This window comes from Dipodomys spectabilis, unplaced genomic scaffold (genome assembly GCF_019054845.1).
Source record: "Dipodomys spectabilis isolate Male_0828 unplaced genomic scaffold, ASM1905484v1 ptg000051l, whole genome shotgun sequence".
In the NCBI taxonomy this organism is placed as follows: domain Eukaryota; kingdom Metazoa; phylum Chordata; class Mammalia; order Rodentia; family Heteromyidae; genus Dipodomys; species Dipodomys spectabilis.
This window is the reverse complement of record NW_024870728.1, coordinates 5,522,950-5,536,136: the sequence shown is the minus strand read 5'-3', so window position 1 is coordinate 5,536,136 and position 13,187 is coordinate 5,522,950. Positions and strand designations below refer to the sequence as shown.

Below are 13,187 nucleotides of genomic sequence, written 5' to 3'. Positions count from 1 at the left end.
CAGGCTCTCAGGCCTAATCTCTGTGTTTCAACCTAGGAAATGTGTTAACAATACGGTCTTCTGCAGGTCAATGCAACACCAATCTCTCCACCAACGACAGAATTTCTTATTTTTGTTTTTACTTTCTGTTTCCTTCTCTCTTTATACCATTGTCATGAAAGACAGCTGAAAATATTTTCAGGGGTCTTTTTCCTTATACACTTAACCATGAGTAGAGGGAAAGATGGACAGGCAGAGGTAAATCTTTGTTTCATAATCACTTATGAAAGAACAATAAACATTGTACATTGTTCTTACCCATCCCAGTACCCAGTTTCTGGTTCACATCTTGTAATTAAAGAAATTAAGGGTCACAAACATCCATTTAGACAGTTTTCTTTAATTAACGATGAAGACACTACAATTCTAAGTACCAGTCAGAATCAGGAAAGTTAAAATCAAAAACAAGCATAACACTATAAGAAAACTTGGAAAAGTGAAACACTTCTAAATAAAAAACATCAACCTGGCCTGGTACCCATTACATATATACATAATACATATGTTATACACATATATACAGTAAATGTTTTGGTAGCAATACAGACCATGCATTGGTCTTTTGTACACAGATGAAGTAGCACCATGGGCAGCACCACCATCTTAAGATGATAAACCAAACGGCACACACAATAAATGAAAATATATATGGAGATCATTTGGCCCACCCTGTAGCCAAAGAGGTGTAAGGAAAATACTTTATAAGAAAAATTGTTCTGGGAACTACATTCTTAGGCCAATGACAAAGTTCTAAAAAGGAGAAAAAAAAACAGCATTAAAAATGTCCACACAAATACAAACATCCTTTCCTGTCTAGTGAAATTGTCCTATGATATGGCATATAATGTTTTACACTGGGGAAATGAGCAAAAGTAAAGAGAGATTTGAATACTAGATCAGTGGCAAAAAGACTATCACACCGATCTCTTGGTGACATATATCATGAATGCCAAGTCATCAACAAGCTAGGAAAGGAAGACAATTCTCCATCTGTCACACGTTTCTACTCACACTGCCTAATTGTAAGCTCTTTATTAATGGTAAACTCCTATGAGTAGAGCCAAACACTTCTAACATCATTCAACCTCTCCTAGCATCAAATTTCATGCTCTAATTATAAGCAGTGAGAGATACCCACATACCTGCTGGCCCACACTTAGGAGACACCGACTTAAAGAACTATGGGAGGACCTTGGCATTAGAAATGACCAAAGGTACCAGTGTCTAACCTTTCATAGTCTAGCACAACCACAGAAAGGTTGTGTGGTTCTTCATCACTACCCTCAGTCTGAATGGAGGTCTAGCTTTTTGTATCAACAAGGCTGTGCTTCCTTGCATTCCCAGAAAGGCATGCTTCTATGTTTTCCACACTCCATATATATGTATAAGACATCACTTCTTCCTCACAGTCACCTTGTCTTGAGAACTCTAAAACTCCTGTCTACTCACTGCAAATGAAGCCATTTCTTATTTGATTTCCACTCATTCTCCTTCAAATGCCTTTCCAGAGGTCCCTGTCTCCCTGGTGAAGGTGCGAATTCCAGTGTGTGGTTTGAGAACCTCCTTGACTGAGACTCTCCTTGTGTGCTGATCTAACCTACAGAATTCTGCCAAAGCAATGTAAGTCAAATAGAAAGGATCACTGTAACCCACAGTCATGGCTCTTACTGTCTGTGGATGGGGTGCCTCCTCCCCATCTTTCAACCTGTAGTAAATGAGTTCCCAGCTACACGGTATATTGCCTACAGGATGTGACATTAGATAAAGCAGATGCTCGGTACCGTAGAATATTGTTCCTTACAGTACAGAAACATAGTTACTTAATTATTTGTCACACATTTAAAAGATGGGTAGAAGATAAAAGCCAGGGAAAGAAAGGTTAAAAAATCTCTACTCTGGCTAGATGATTTTGAGTAGACCCATTTGTACAGTTACAGATTATTCAAGGGAGTCCCTGACCTTTGAAAGTCAGCAAAAACTAGCCACAAATCTAACATCAGTACTGATTTGTCATTATTGATTCAAGTGGTTGATCATTAATGGGTTCTCCTCATCCCCAGCTGGTTCATTTTTCCCAAAATGAAGACATCAAAGCCAGGAAGCATTTTTTTAAAAAACAAAGGAGAACTTTAAAATTCCACTTAAGTCTCTCAGAACACTGTGAAAGGTTGGGTTCATGAAGAAAAAGCCACTAACTTCTAGGTTAACTAGAGGCCACTAGAAGCTCCATGGATGTAAGCCCTTGCCTGACCTACAAATACTCAGAAATGCATAAAAGCCAACTTTCTTCAAAAGGAACTGAACACAAGAACTTAGCAGCTGATGTGCTTAAAGTAAACCCTTCAAGTAGCCAGAGCTTGGGCTTTGGCTTGAGTACCAGTAACTTCCAGTTTTAAGTCAGTAAAGTTTGATATTGTCATTAAACCCAGCTCAGGTACTTCTAGAGCAGCTTAAATATGAATTTCCACCTTCGTGCTATTTGACTCAACAAAAAAAGTCAGAGACCAAGAGATGGATTTTCCAGTCTGTTCATTTCTTTCCTCACCCAAAATACGTTGATAATCCCACATTCAGAGGTATCTTGGTAAGATGTATTCAAAGTCTAGTTTCCTTAAAAAAAAATTACAACTAGAAAGAAAAAGAAAACTGCCTTGCTTTCTTCTTACTCAAACAAGAGAACAAATTAGAATGTTTGAAAAATGAAAAGAGATTTAGACTATGAAATTCTCTTTTTTTTTAACCCAAGTGTAAGAAACAACTTTCATAGCAGATTTTTTTCAAATTGGTGGGGTTCTCCACAAATAGGGAATGATGGAATTCAGCAGGTTTTCTTGGAAACAATGGATTCTTATGACTATAGACCTATTTATCTTAGAAACTGATGAGCATGCAAATGATTAAGACCAGCAACAATGAACATTGTACAACAGTCTGTGAGGTACATGCCATCTGGTTCAATGAGCAGTAACACAGGCCTCAGCAGTGTGTCCATTCATCTCCACTCACTTCTGAGTAGAGCAGAGGTCCCCAACCAGCAATGAGGCAGCAGCTCCTTCCCTGCAGCCCCACCCAGGGAGCTCAACTCTTCCCAGAAATAAAATATTGCTCCTTCTACAAGCAGGGCTGGCAATGTCTGCTATACCGCTCACACTGGCTCAGAGGGAACCTGATATTTGCATTCATTCACTTAACCTTTAGGAGGTTTCCTGGCAGAATGATTGAACATTCTACAGGTTAATAACGTGAAGCTGTGTTCATGGCCATTTTGGTTCCACAAGGGAAAATTCCAAGGTGCCTACACTTTGCAAACAAGAAGAGGAATAACACTTGCACTGCTGGCTACATCTCCCAATAGGGGATCATCATGCTCTCCTGTGCTCTCTGCACATTGGTGGTTTTAGTAACTCATCACAAATAGGCCCAGCACTCATCAGGGCAAATGAACCACTTACATTTAGTCAAATCATGTAACACTGGAAGTTGTCAGGACATAAGAGATGAGGGTCTTAAGGAAAGTGACATGTAGCCCTGGCCATGATTTAAAGAAAAAAAAAAAAAATCTGGGATTTTAATTTCTGGTTAGCAAGAGATTGCTTCTCTTAACATCCTTCTCAAGACAATGAAGGAAATGAAATACCATAACATGTACACAGAAAAAAAAATAAGAGATGGAGCAGGAAGCTTACAGAATGGTGGTAGATGGGGAGGAAAAGAAATCAACGGTATGTAATGTATTGTGAATAGAAAGACATTCCCAGAATTTACAAACACCTACATTGTTCATTCCAAAGAGAGCTTTGTATGTAAAGGGACCATCCATGTCTCTCTTCTGTACAGTATATATAATGAATGGAAGACTGTCATTTCCTTTTCTTATAATTCTGCTTCCATTCAACTACTGATTTTAAACTGACACTTGAAAATACCCCAGTAGAATATATCCTTCTTCAGTTTAGTTAACATGATCTATTGTCTTACAGGAAAAAAAAATACAAAATTAAGATTAATTCTTATAAAGAACTCAGCTCAACATCAAGTTTATATTACAGGAGATAGTATCAGCAAATAGAACTATACAATTGAGAAGCGTCTATGGCACTATGATTCTTAGTATATTACTTTTCTGAATTACAGTCTTAAAACAAGGGTCAGACCCTCTTCTATGCTTTTCTGATTTGTTCTAAGCATTTGCTCCACTCTTCTTTACAACAGAACATTGTATACCTCAATCCCACATCCAAAAAAGAAGGAAAAAAAAAAAAAACCAACAGATGTGCTATAAGAGAAGTTACATTTTCATTAAAAAAAAATTAGACATGTAAATCAAAACCTATGTTAAATATCCAATACTTTCTCCACTCAACGTGAACAGTTCTGTATGAAATAATTTACAATGGTGTTTTATGGAGCAGTTTCAGCAGCAGATAAAATTGATCTCGTAACTGCAATGAGAGTTTAACTCATTCCCCCACAGCATTGCAGTGGGCATGTCAGCTCATCGTGGCCAGCTAAGTTCATAAGGTTTAAGATGAAGTTGATGCAGACTCATTGTTCCGGTATCACAGTGCTTTTGTTGTTGCTTTTGTTGGTGATGGTGGTTTTCGTTGTGTGTGTGTTTCTGGGTTTTTTTGCTCGGCACAATATAGAATGTGCAGTTCTGTCCATGAACTCCTGAGGATTATAGAAAGTAAACAAACTGAAATGGATGCATCGTACCATCTACGGAGAGGAAGAGGTGAGGTCCTGGTTGTGAATCATGAAATAGTTAAGAGTCCGGGTACCCATGAGTTAAAGCAGGATTTGCTGAGGTTGTTTAGGTCTTCATTCTGGAAAGGGGGAAGAGAAGGGAAATTGTCACATGCAATCACAATTTGGGAATTCTCCTTTTAAAGAAAGGAGAATAATAATCAGATAGGCTGGAATCGACAAGTTGTATGGATCTAAATAAAATCAGCAAACCGTTTTAACTTGCTTTTTCTTTTCTTTCAAAATGCTGAGTCTAAAGGAATCACAAACTAAAAGTAGTCAATAATAAACCAGTAAACAAATCATTGCGACCTAGACATTTCAGAGGTTTGGCAACAAATAAATATGACATTCTTCGGGGTTATGATTGAATCAAATATGTACATTATAGTTACTGTGTAAAACAACTATAAAATATAATAAACAGATTACAGTCAACCTGGGCTCAATCTTTCGGTTAAAAATCAACTGCAGGTTTTAGTATTTGAAGTTATAGAGCTTAAGCTTACAAAATCTGAAATCTATTTTGTGTGTGTGGTGTGTGTGTGTGTGCATGTGTGTGTGTGTGTGTGTGTGTGTGTGTGTGCGCGCGCGCGCACGCGTGTAGCATGTTGAGGTACTGGTGCTTGAACTCATGGCCTCAAACTCTACCTTGAGCCTGGAGCTCTACCATTTGAGCTACACCTTGACTTCCAACTGTTTGCTGATTAGTTGGAGATGAATCTCTCAGACTTTCTGCCTGGGTTGGTTTTGAGCCTGCTGTGCAGCTAAGATTATAGGTGTGATCTACCAGTGCCCAGCTAAAATCAACTTTTGATGTGACATTGTTTGTCATCAGAAGTTAGATGTAAAAGGAATCCCAAAGAAAAGAGACTAGTGAGTCATTAAATAATAAAGCAAAGCAATTCAGATTTAGATCTAATAGAAGCAAGTTATCTAAACAAAAGTACAGCATTTCTCCTTTAACTCAGGAAGACAGAACTGAAAAGGCATTATCCACAATTCTCCTTCAGAGAGGAGACCCTTTTCCAACCTCAAAAACCATCTTTTGCTTTTAAGGATTACATTAGCTAGTTCTTCAGTGGTCCCAATTTTTCATGCACTCAAAAGTGAATCTACGTGGGGCTGGGAAGGTGGCTCAGTGGTAGAGTGCTCACCTTGCATGCATGAAGCCCTGGGTTCAATTCCTCAGCACCATATATACTGAAAAAGCTGGAAGTGGTGCTGTGGCGCAAGAGGTAGAGTGCTAGCCTTGAGTAAAAGCAGCTCAGGGACAGTGCCCAGGCCCTGAGTTCCAGCCCCAGGACTGGCAAAAAAAAAAAAAGTGAATCTATGCCTAGCAGAATTTATAGAGTACACTGAGCAGCACAGAGTAGATCATCATAAATACTTGTTGAATGGATGCATTAAGTACAGAGAGTTCAAAGTTAATCCGGCTATAAGCTTTGCCTTCAAGCAAGCCTAGAAAGGCAAGCAAAGTCCATAAACAGAACGCAAAGCAGACAGATGAATTTACTGACAGATGCCAGGGGGAAAGCTATTCTTCTAACTAAAAATATTAGGAAAGCCCCTTGCTGACACAGGTGGCTAGAATGGGAAGACAAGGAATCATTAGCGAATGTAGAATAAAGATTCTATTATTCCACAAAGCAGGTACACCACAAACAGATGATGGGAACACAGCACATTTCCATTGAAGACAGGGTAAAAATAAGGCCTGAGGGATGAGACTGGCCAAGCAAGGAGATTCATAGGACTTCAGGAATACAGAGGAGCACGAGGAGTTAAGTCTACAGATCCAGGTTTAGTAAATGGTGAGAAACCTTAGCTGATAGGCCAGAGGTCTTGAATTACAGGGACTTTAAGGAAATGTTTTCAAATATGATCAACATGTACATAAGATACAAGGATAGCGTATTTTCTAAGATTCACAAACATAAGTGTTGACCAGCACTCCCTCCCTCCCTCTCTCTATTTTTCTGTCTCTCTGCCTGTCTCTCTTTTGCCTCTGTCTCTTCCTCTCCTCTCCTGCCTCCTTCCTCTTTTTCTCCCTTAGTCCTTCCTTGTCTTCTCTCTCTTCTCTTTCTCTTTTGCTCCTTTTATCCTCCTCTCCTCCATTTTTTTTTAGCGTCTCCTTATGTACCCCAGGGTATTCAGGAAGTTGTGACCCTCCTGCCTCCGTCTCCCCAGTTTGGAGTTATACCTGTATGTTGTCACCAAATGTGGCCTTTCTCTCTTGAAGGGCTTTGATGATGATTCGGAACCATTAGCTTTCACTATTTACACGATGACTTTCAAGGAAGTCCTAGTTTATCAAATATGACTCTGGTTTTATGAAAGCTCTATTTTTAAAAAAAATCTTGCTGGGCATTGGTGGCTCAGGCCTGTAATCCTAGCTACTCAGGAGACTAAGATCTGAGGACTGCACTTCAAAGCCAGCCCAGGTAGGAAAGTCTGTGAGACTCTTATCTTCAATAAAATACCAAAAGAAGCTACAAGTGGAGCTCTGGCTCAAGTGGTAGAGTGCTAGCCTTGAGCAGAAGAAGCTCAGAGATAGTACACAGGCCCTGAGTTTGAGCTGAAGAAGTGGCACACACTCAAAAAATTAACTCTGCTTCTAAAGGATACATTAAAAACAGAAAGAAAAGGAAAGAAAAAAACCCACAAGCATAAAGAATTACTAATAAATACTTACTATGGAGGTGAATGTGAACACATATGAGAGACAGAGAGAGAGAGGGAGGGGGGAGGGAGAGACAGAGAGAGAGAGAGAGAAAGAGAGAGAGAGAAGTGCATTCTAGGCTTGTCCCTTTAATTGCCAGAGAAATAGTGAAACATTTCTTTCCTGTCATCTCAAAGAATGCAAGGCAAACCAAGGCAAACCCTTCTTTCCAACAAACAGCCCAGAACAGGAGTCCCACAACTCTGATTTCCTTCCAAGTTTTCTTTAACTCCTATCAGAACATTCTTACTCTAGGAGCAGTATATACCTGAATATAGCTTCCTAGGTCTGGGACTTAAATTAAGGCAGGAATGCCAATGGGATTAAAGGATTTGTGGCAGAGAATTGCCATACACACAATGGAGAAAATGCAAAGGACAGGCAGTACGTTTTTCCTCCCATATCTTGCTCTTGGCCAGAGGGCTGGAGTGAACAGTTTAGGACAAGAACAGTCGGAACAGTCCGCACCAGGTTTTTATCATCACACGTGCCAACCTGTGTAGATGCACCAGGCAGAGACTGGGGGCTCTACGGGGGAGCCAAAAATATGGGCTCACTAGGCACTAAAATCTATTGCTTTGCTTGTAATTGTCCATAAGAATGTGAAAAACACAAAGAGTGAAAGGCCATATCACCTCTATCAACTCACCACATGCCTTCCTGCTAAAGTCTTAGTATACAACTTCTGTGGGTGTGTGCCAGTATTGAGTCTTGAACTTAGGATCGCTTGCTTAGCTTTTTCACCCATTGCTGGCACTTTACCACCGGGCTCTTTTTCAATCTTAAGGATTTTTCTGCCCAGGCTGGCTTTGAACTTCAATCCTCAGATCTGAATCTCCTGAGAAGCTAGGTTTATTATAGGCACTCCCTTTAAAAGCTCTTTATCAAAAATCCAAATAAAAACCCACCTCAGCCATAAATGCTACTAACTGTCAGCATAGACTTAGGTGTCTGTGGAAAATGAGTAGGGACAATGGTGGTAGGAGAGGTAAGAACTGCAGAAGGTTACTAACAACAGAAGCCCAGGAAAATGTACAGAGAAAAGTCGGAAGTTCACACCAGTCTGCCTTTATACACTGGTGTACACCAAATCTAGCTATGCAGCAAGGATACAGATGGATCGTTTTTAACACGCATGCCTGGTTGAGGGCTGTCTTTCCCAGTGGCCACCTTGAGGGCTGCATGCTTAGTCCACTCATGCAGCCATTGTTCCCAGCATTTCTGGAATGCCTTCTCAAATTCCTGTTTCTTTCTTGCAACTGGATTCTCAGCCTTGAGTGTATTCTTTTCAATGGTCTCTATAGCAGCCAGTCTTAGCCCTTGAAGGGCTCATTTGATCTTTGGAAACAGCCTGAAAAGCTTTCAGAACCAAATATGGCAAATAAAGAGGCTGATTAAACAGGACTATGGTTGCCGGTGAGGTCTTCCCTAAAAACAAAGAGCCTCCACGTTTTGGAATGTTGTGGGTTTAAAAAAAAATTATTTTTAAGTAGCTGCACAAAGGGGTTAGCTTTCAACAAAGCAGGATATGAATATAATAAACCTTGAGCAATGTCATCTCCTTCAAGCCCCCAAAACAGCTTTTCACAAGTGTTCTTATGACGAGATGGTTGGAAAGGAAATCTAATAACTTGATAGACAAACTCTGCCACACACTTTCTGAAGAACTGCTGTGTGCCTTCCCATAGCCCTGTCTCTACATGCTTTTCCAATCGAGACAAGCTGAGCTTGACTAAAGCCACGCACGTAAGACTGACTAAGATCTATATTCAGATATTTTGTAATAGAAGAAGATATTTGAAAGAGGATTAAAGAAGCAATAGCCCTTTGGGACCCTGCACTCACGCACCTCAATAAATATCTGTGAGTGACAAAGACAAATGCAATGAATGATAAAGTACAGCAATAAGCACCAGAAAAAGATGGCCGACATTTAATGCCCATTCCACGTACTTTATATTCAACATCCTTAGTTACCAGACACCAATTACATGCAGCAAATATGGCAACACTGCTTTAATACAAAAAGTAATTTTAAAAAACTCATCAGTACTATGGAAAAACTGGAAACGAAAACCCAAACATTTCTTTAAGAGGAAATACTGTGCAAATACCAACTGGTGATATTCTGCCAAAGCCTTATCACTGGGGAACCACTTCCGAACCCACAAATACCATGTACCTGTCACAAGACTTAGTAGCAGGAAATTGCATTTTCACTAAATTTCATCACCACTCCAGATCTCCTGGCTCCTTCTGTGTGTATCTTCCTGTCAGATAAAATCTACCTGATCCAGTTGCCAGTAATGAAAAATGTAATTTTTAAAGCATTATCAAATAAGTCAACACTTGAGCAGTGCTACTTGAGACCTATGGATTATTACAATATTGCATCCAGAAGAATTTACATCTGGACTCGACCCACTGAAACTAGGTCTGCTAGAGCTGGAAAATAAATAAGGCTTTTGCATTCTTTTACTTTGTCTCAGCCGACTGGTCCATTTCGACTATGGAAGCTGAAAGCAGCTCAGGGTGAAGATCTAATTGCAATGGAAGGTTCTATACAGTGTCAGCAGGACATTTTTTAGTCAAAACTATTGACAAGTGTTTTCTGCTGGTATCTACAAGTGTTTTGAAACTTCTGGCTAATTTGTTGAGTCAAGTGCAACGAAGCAATAACTATCTGATCAGGGCACTGCGAGAAGTTTCTGCACTTACTAGAGGATGAGAGGGAAATACTGTAGGTGGCTTGGCTGTCAGAATTCCTCCTGCTTTTAAAAAAATGACTACTGCAATCACTTTTCTTCAATAAAGAGCATTGTGTGAAATCTTACATTGTAGATTTCACTAGAAAAATTCATATAAATTAAACCCCTCCACTTAAAGGAATGTGTCAAAACAACATATTTCTCTTTCATTTAACATAAATAGCTGTGTTGTTATTTTTCAAAAAAATATCCTGAGTATAATATGGAAAATGGATAAAATACAGGAAAATGTAAAGAAGGGAAAAACGTCGTGATTCCTAGACCTCAAGGATACTCCCTATTCTGTAATGTTCCTATTTCATTATATACTGGGAACATCCGACTTTTACAATTCTTCATTTAATGTCTTCTTTCTTTCTTTCTTTCTTTTTTAAGTGAAGAGCTAGTACCAGGGCTTAAACTCAAGTTCTTGCACGATTCTTTGGCTTTCTTGCTCACAGATGGCACTCTACCACTTGACCACACCTAGAGCCTGTCTTTTTGCTGGTGAATTTCAGGAGTCTCATCAAATTCTCTGCTCGTGCTGGCTTTGAACTGCGATCCTCTGGATTTTAGTCTCCTGAGTAAGCTAGGATTACAGGCATGAAGCCAGTGCCATACTTGTCTTAAGAGGAGCGGAAAATAACTTCAAATCACTCCTAGATCTTTCTTATTCTCAAAAATCTGTGTTGAGAAGCTATGTGAAATGATAACCCATTTTTAAGCCTTTCTAGTAAGTTCTTTCCCCATTTTTTCAACTCACTATATATAGTTGGAAAGTAAGGAACATCTCTGACTTTTTGGCTTTGGTTTCTAAAAGCCTAAATCCTTAAAGGTGATGGCACACACAGGAAGAACCAAGGGGGAAGAAGGATTCCTCAGAGAAAGAAGATCCTCTTGACTGGAAAGGGAGAAGGGAGAGACAGAGCACCATGAAGGCCAGAGGTGGCTGGAGGGGTAGTTCTGTGCCTTGTAAGACATGGGCAGGCAGCAGCCCCTCCCTCGATTCCATCTCCTCAGGTCTGTTAAGTTCTCACTTTACGCACTTTTACATCCAACTGCATACCATCACCACCACCATGATTCGTGACTTTAGGACCTCACTGACGCTGCTGCGGTTAACTGGTGGTATCACTAATGTAATTTGTGTGTGTGTGTGTGTGTGTGTGTGTGTGTATGTATGTGTGCAAGTACTGGAGCTAGAACTCAGAGCCTCATGTTCGTGCTTAGTTGTTATGCACATGGCTGATGCTCTATCACGTAAACCTCCATCCAGCCTTTCTGCTGGTTAATTGAAAAGAGAATCTCATGCACTTTTCTGCCCGGGCTAGCTTTGAACTGTGATCCTCAGACCTCAACTCCCAAACAGCTGAGATTACAGGGATGAGCACCAGCACCCAGCTGCATCACTAATTGAAAAATCACACCTGACCACATCTCCTAGAATGTTGGCACACGAACAGAGCACCTGACAAGATATTGCAAAATTATTGGGGTTTTTTTTGTTGCTGTTGTTTGCAAAATTGCTAAATGAATCTAATAAACTGATTTCAACACAAAGATTTACCACACTCTATTGCCTTCACAGTTCTCCTAGTGGGTGAGTATATTTCTATGTTAACATTTGCATTACAAAATTAAACTAATTTTAAGTAAAATAATAAGAAAATTAAAATAAAATTTAAAAAAACCACAGCTGTATTTGATAGCCTGTCAAATCCTTATTACAGGAGTTTTGTGGTTGGCGGCCCGGGTGAAATGACAAGCCGAGCTCCATCAGCTGTGCTCACCATGGCACCCATCCACTTGAAAAAGTCAAATCCAGAGAGCTTCCAAAGTGTGGGACACATGAGAGTCTTTTTCACTCTTTACAAGGGTCAGTTGGAAGAGTGGTGGCAAGCCTCAAGCTTCGCACAAGGAGAAGGAGGTGATGGGAAAACTCTCGGTGTCAAAGCCCTCTAGACCGTCACCACCAAAATAAATAAAGAAAACCCAACGAAGACTAACCTAGCGTGAGTAAGTCAGGATAGATGCTACTTGCTGTTGAGAGTTGAAAGCCTTTTCAGTTAAAGAAGAGTAAAACCACTTCTTTTAAGACAGGCCAGGATTGCACTGGAAAGACTTGGTTTCATCGTCTTAAACAGCTAAGGTTAACCAACCAGCCAAAGCCAGAGCTTAAATAATACTCTTGCCTGGCATATGTCACATGGGAGACGGAGAGGGCTGGTGAAAATAACAAGGTTGCTGGCCAGGCCTTCTTGGATCTGGGTTGCCAAGGAAAGAAAGCCAGGCAGAGCTGCCAACATGTGAGGGGCCAACATTGCCCCAGCTCTCCTTTTGTTCCAATCAAAGACCTTCTGGCAAGACTAGTGACTTCAGGAGACCACCAAGGAAGAAAGGCATACGTATTATTAAAAGGAAGAAGGAGCGGGAATGACCAAGGTGGCAGCCATCAGGCCTGTCAACTCCTGCTGTGGCTTACCAGAGCTAACGCTGTCAGCACTGTGCACTCCTCCTTGCCCAGCTAGATAAGGTAGAAGGAGGTTCTAGAATCATTTCTACACGGGAAGATGAAATTAAAATGACAATAACATGGAATTCTCAAAGAATATTCTCAATGAAGAGTATTCTGTGGCAGCTGAGCCCTGGTAGTTCACGCTTGTGGCACTGAGATCTGAGGAGCCTGGTTCGAATCCAGCCTGGGCAGAAAAGTCCAGGAGACTCTGATCTCTGATTAACTAGCAAAAAGCCAGAAGTGGAGGTGTATGTCAGCTGGTAGAGCATCAGTCTTGAACGAAGAAGCCAAGAAACCTTGAGGCTCTGAGTTCAAGCCCCAGTACTGGCACAATACACACAAAGAATTCTGTTGATATTTAAGGAATGCTCAATAAGCATCCAAAAAAATGAAACAAAAAAAAATATCCACTTGAGTT

At 40.3% G+C, this 13,187-nt stretch overlaps 1 protein-coding gene across 1 annotated transcript in view; it reads right to left on the bottom strand.

Annotated features, from left to right (window-relative positions):
• Positions 1-359: 359 nt before the first annotated feature.
• The window catches only part of Irs1 (insulin receptor substrate 1), a 60,351-nt gene continuing 47,523 nt past the window's right edge, over positions 360-13,187 (bottom strand). Inside the window, exon 2 of the mRNA XM_042679211.1 lies at positions 360-4,865. The gene's annotated coding sequence lies outside the window, so the exon portion shown is untranslated. The remainder of the gene's footprint in view (positions 4,866-13,187) is intronic.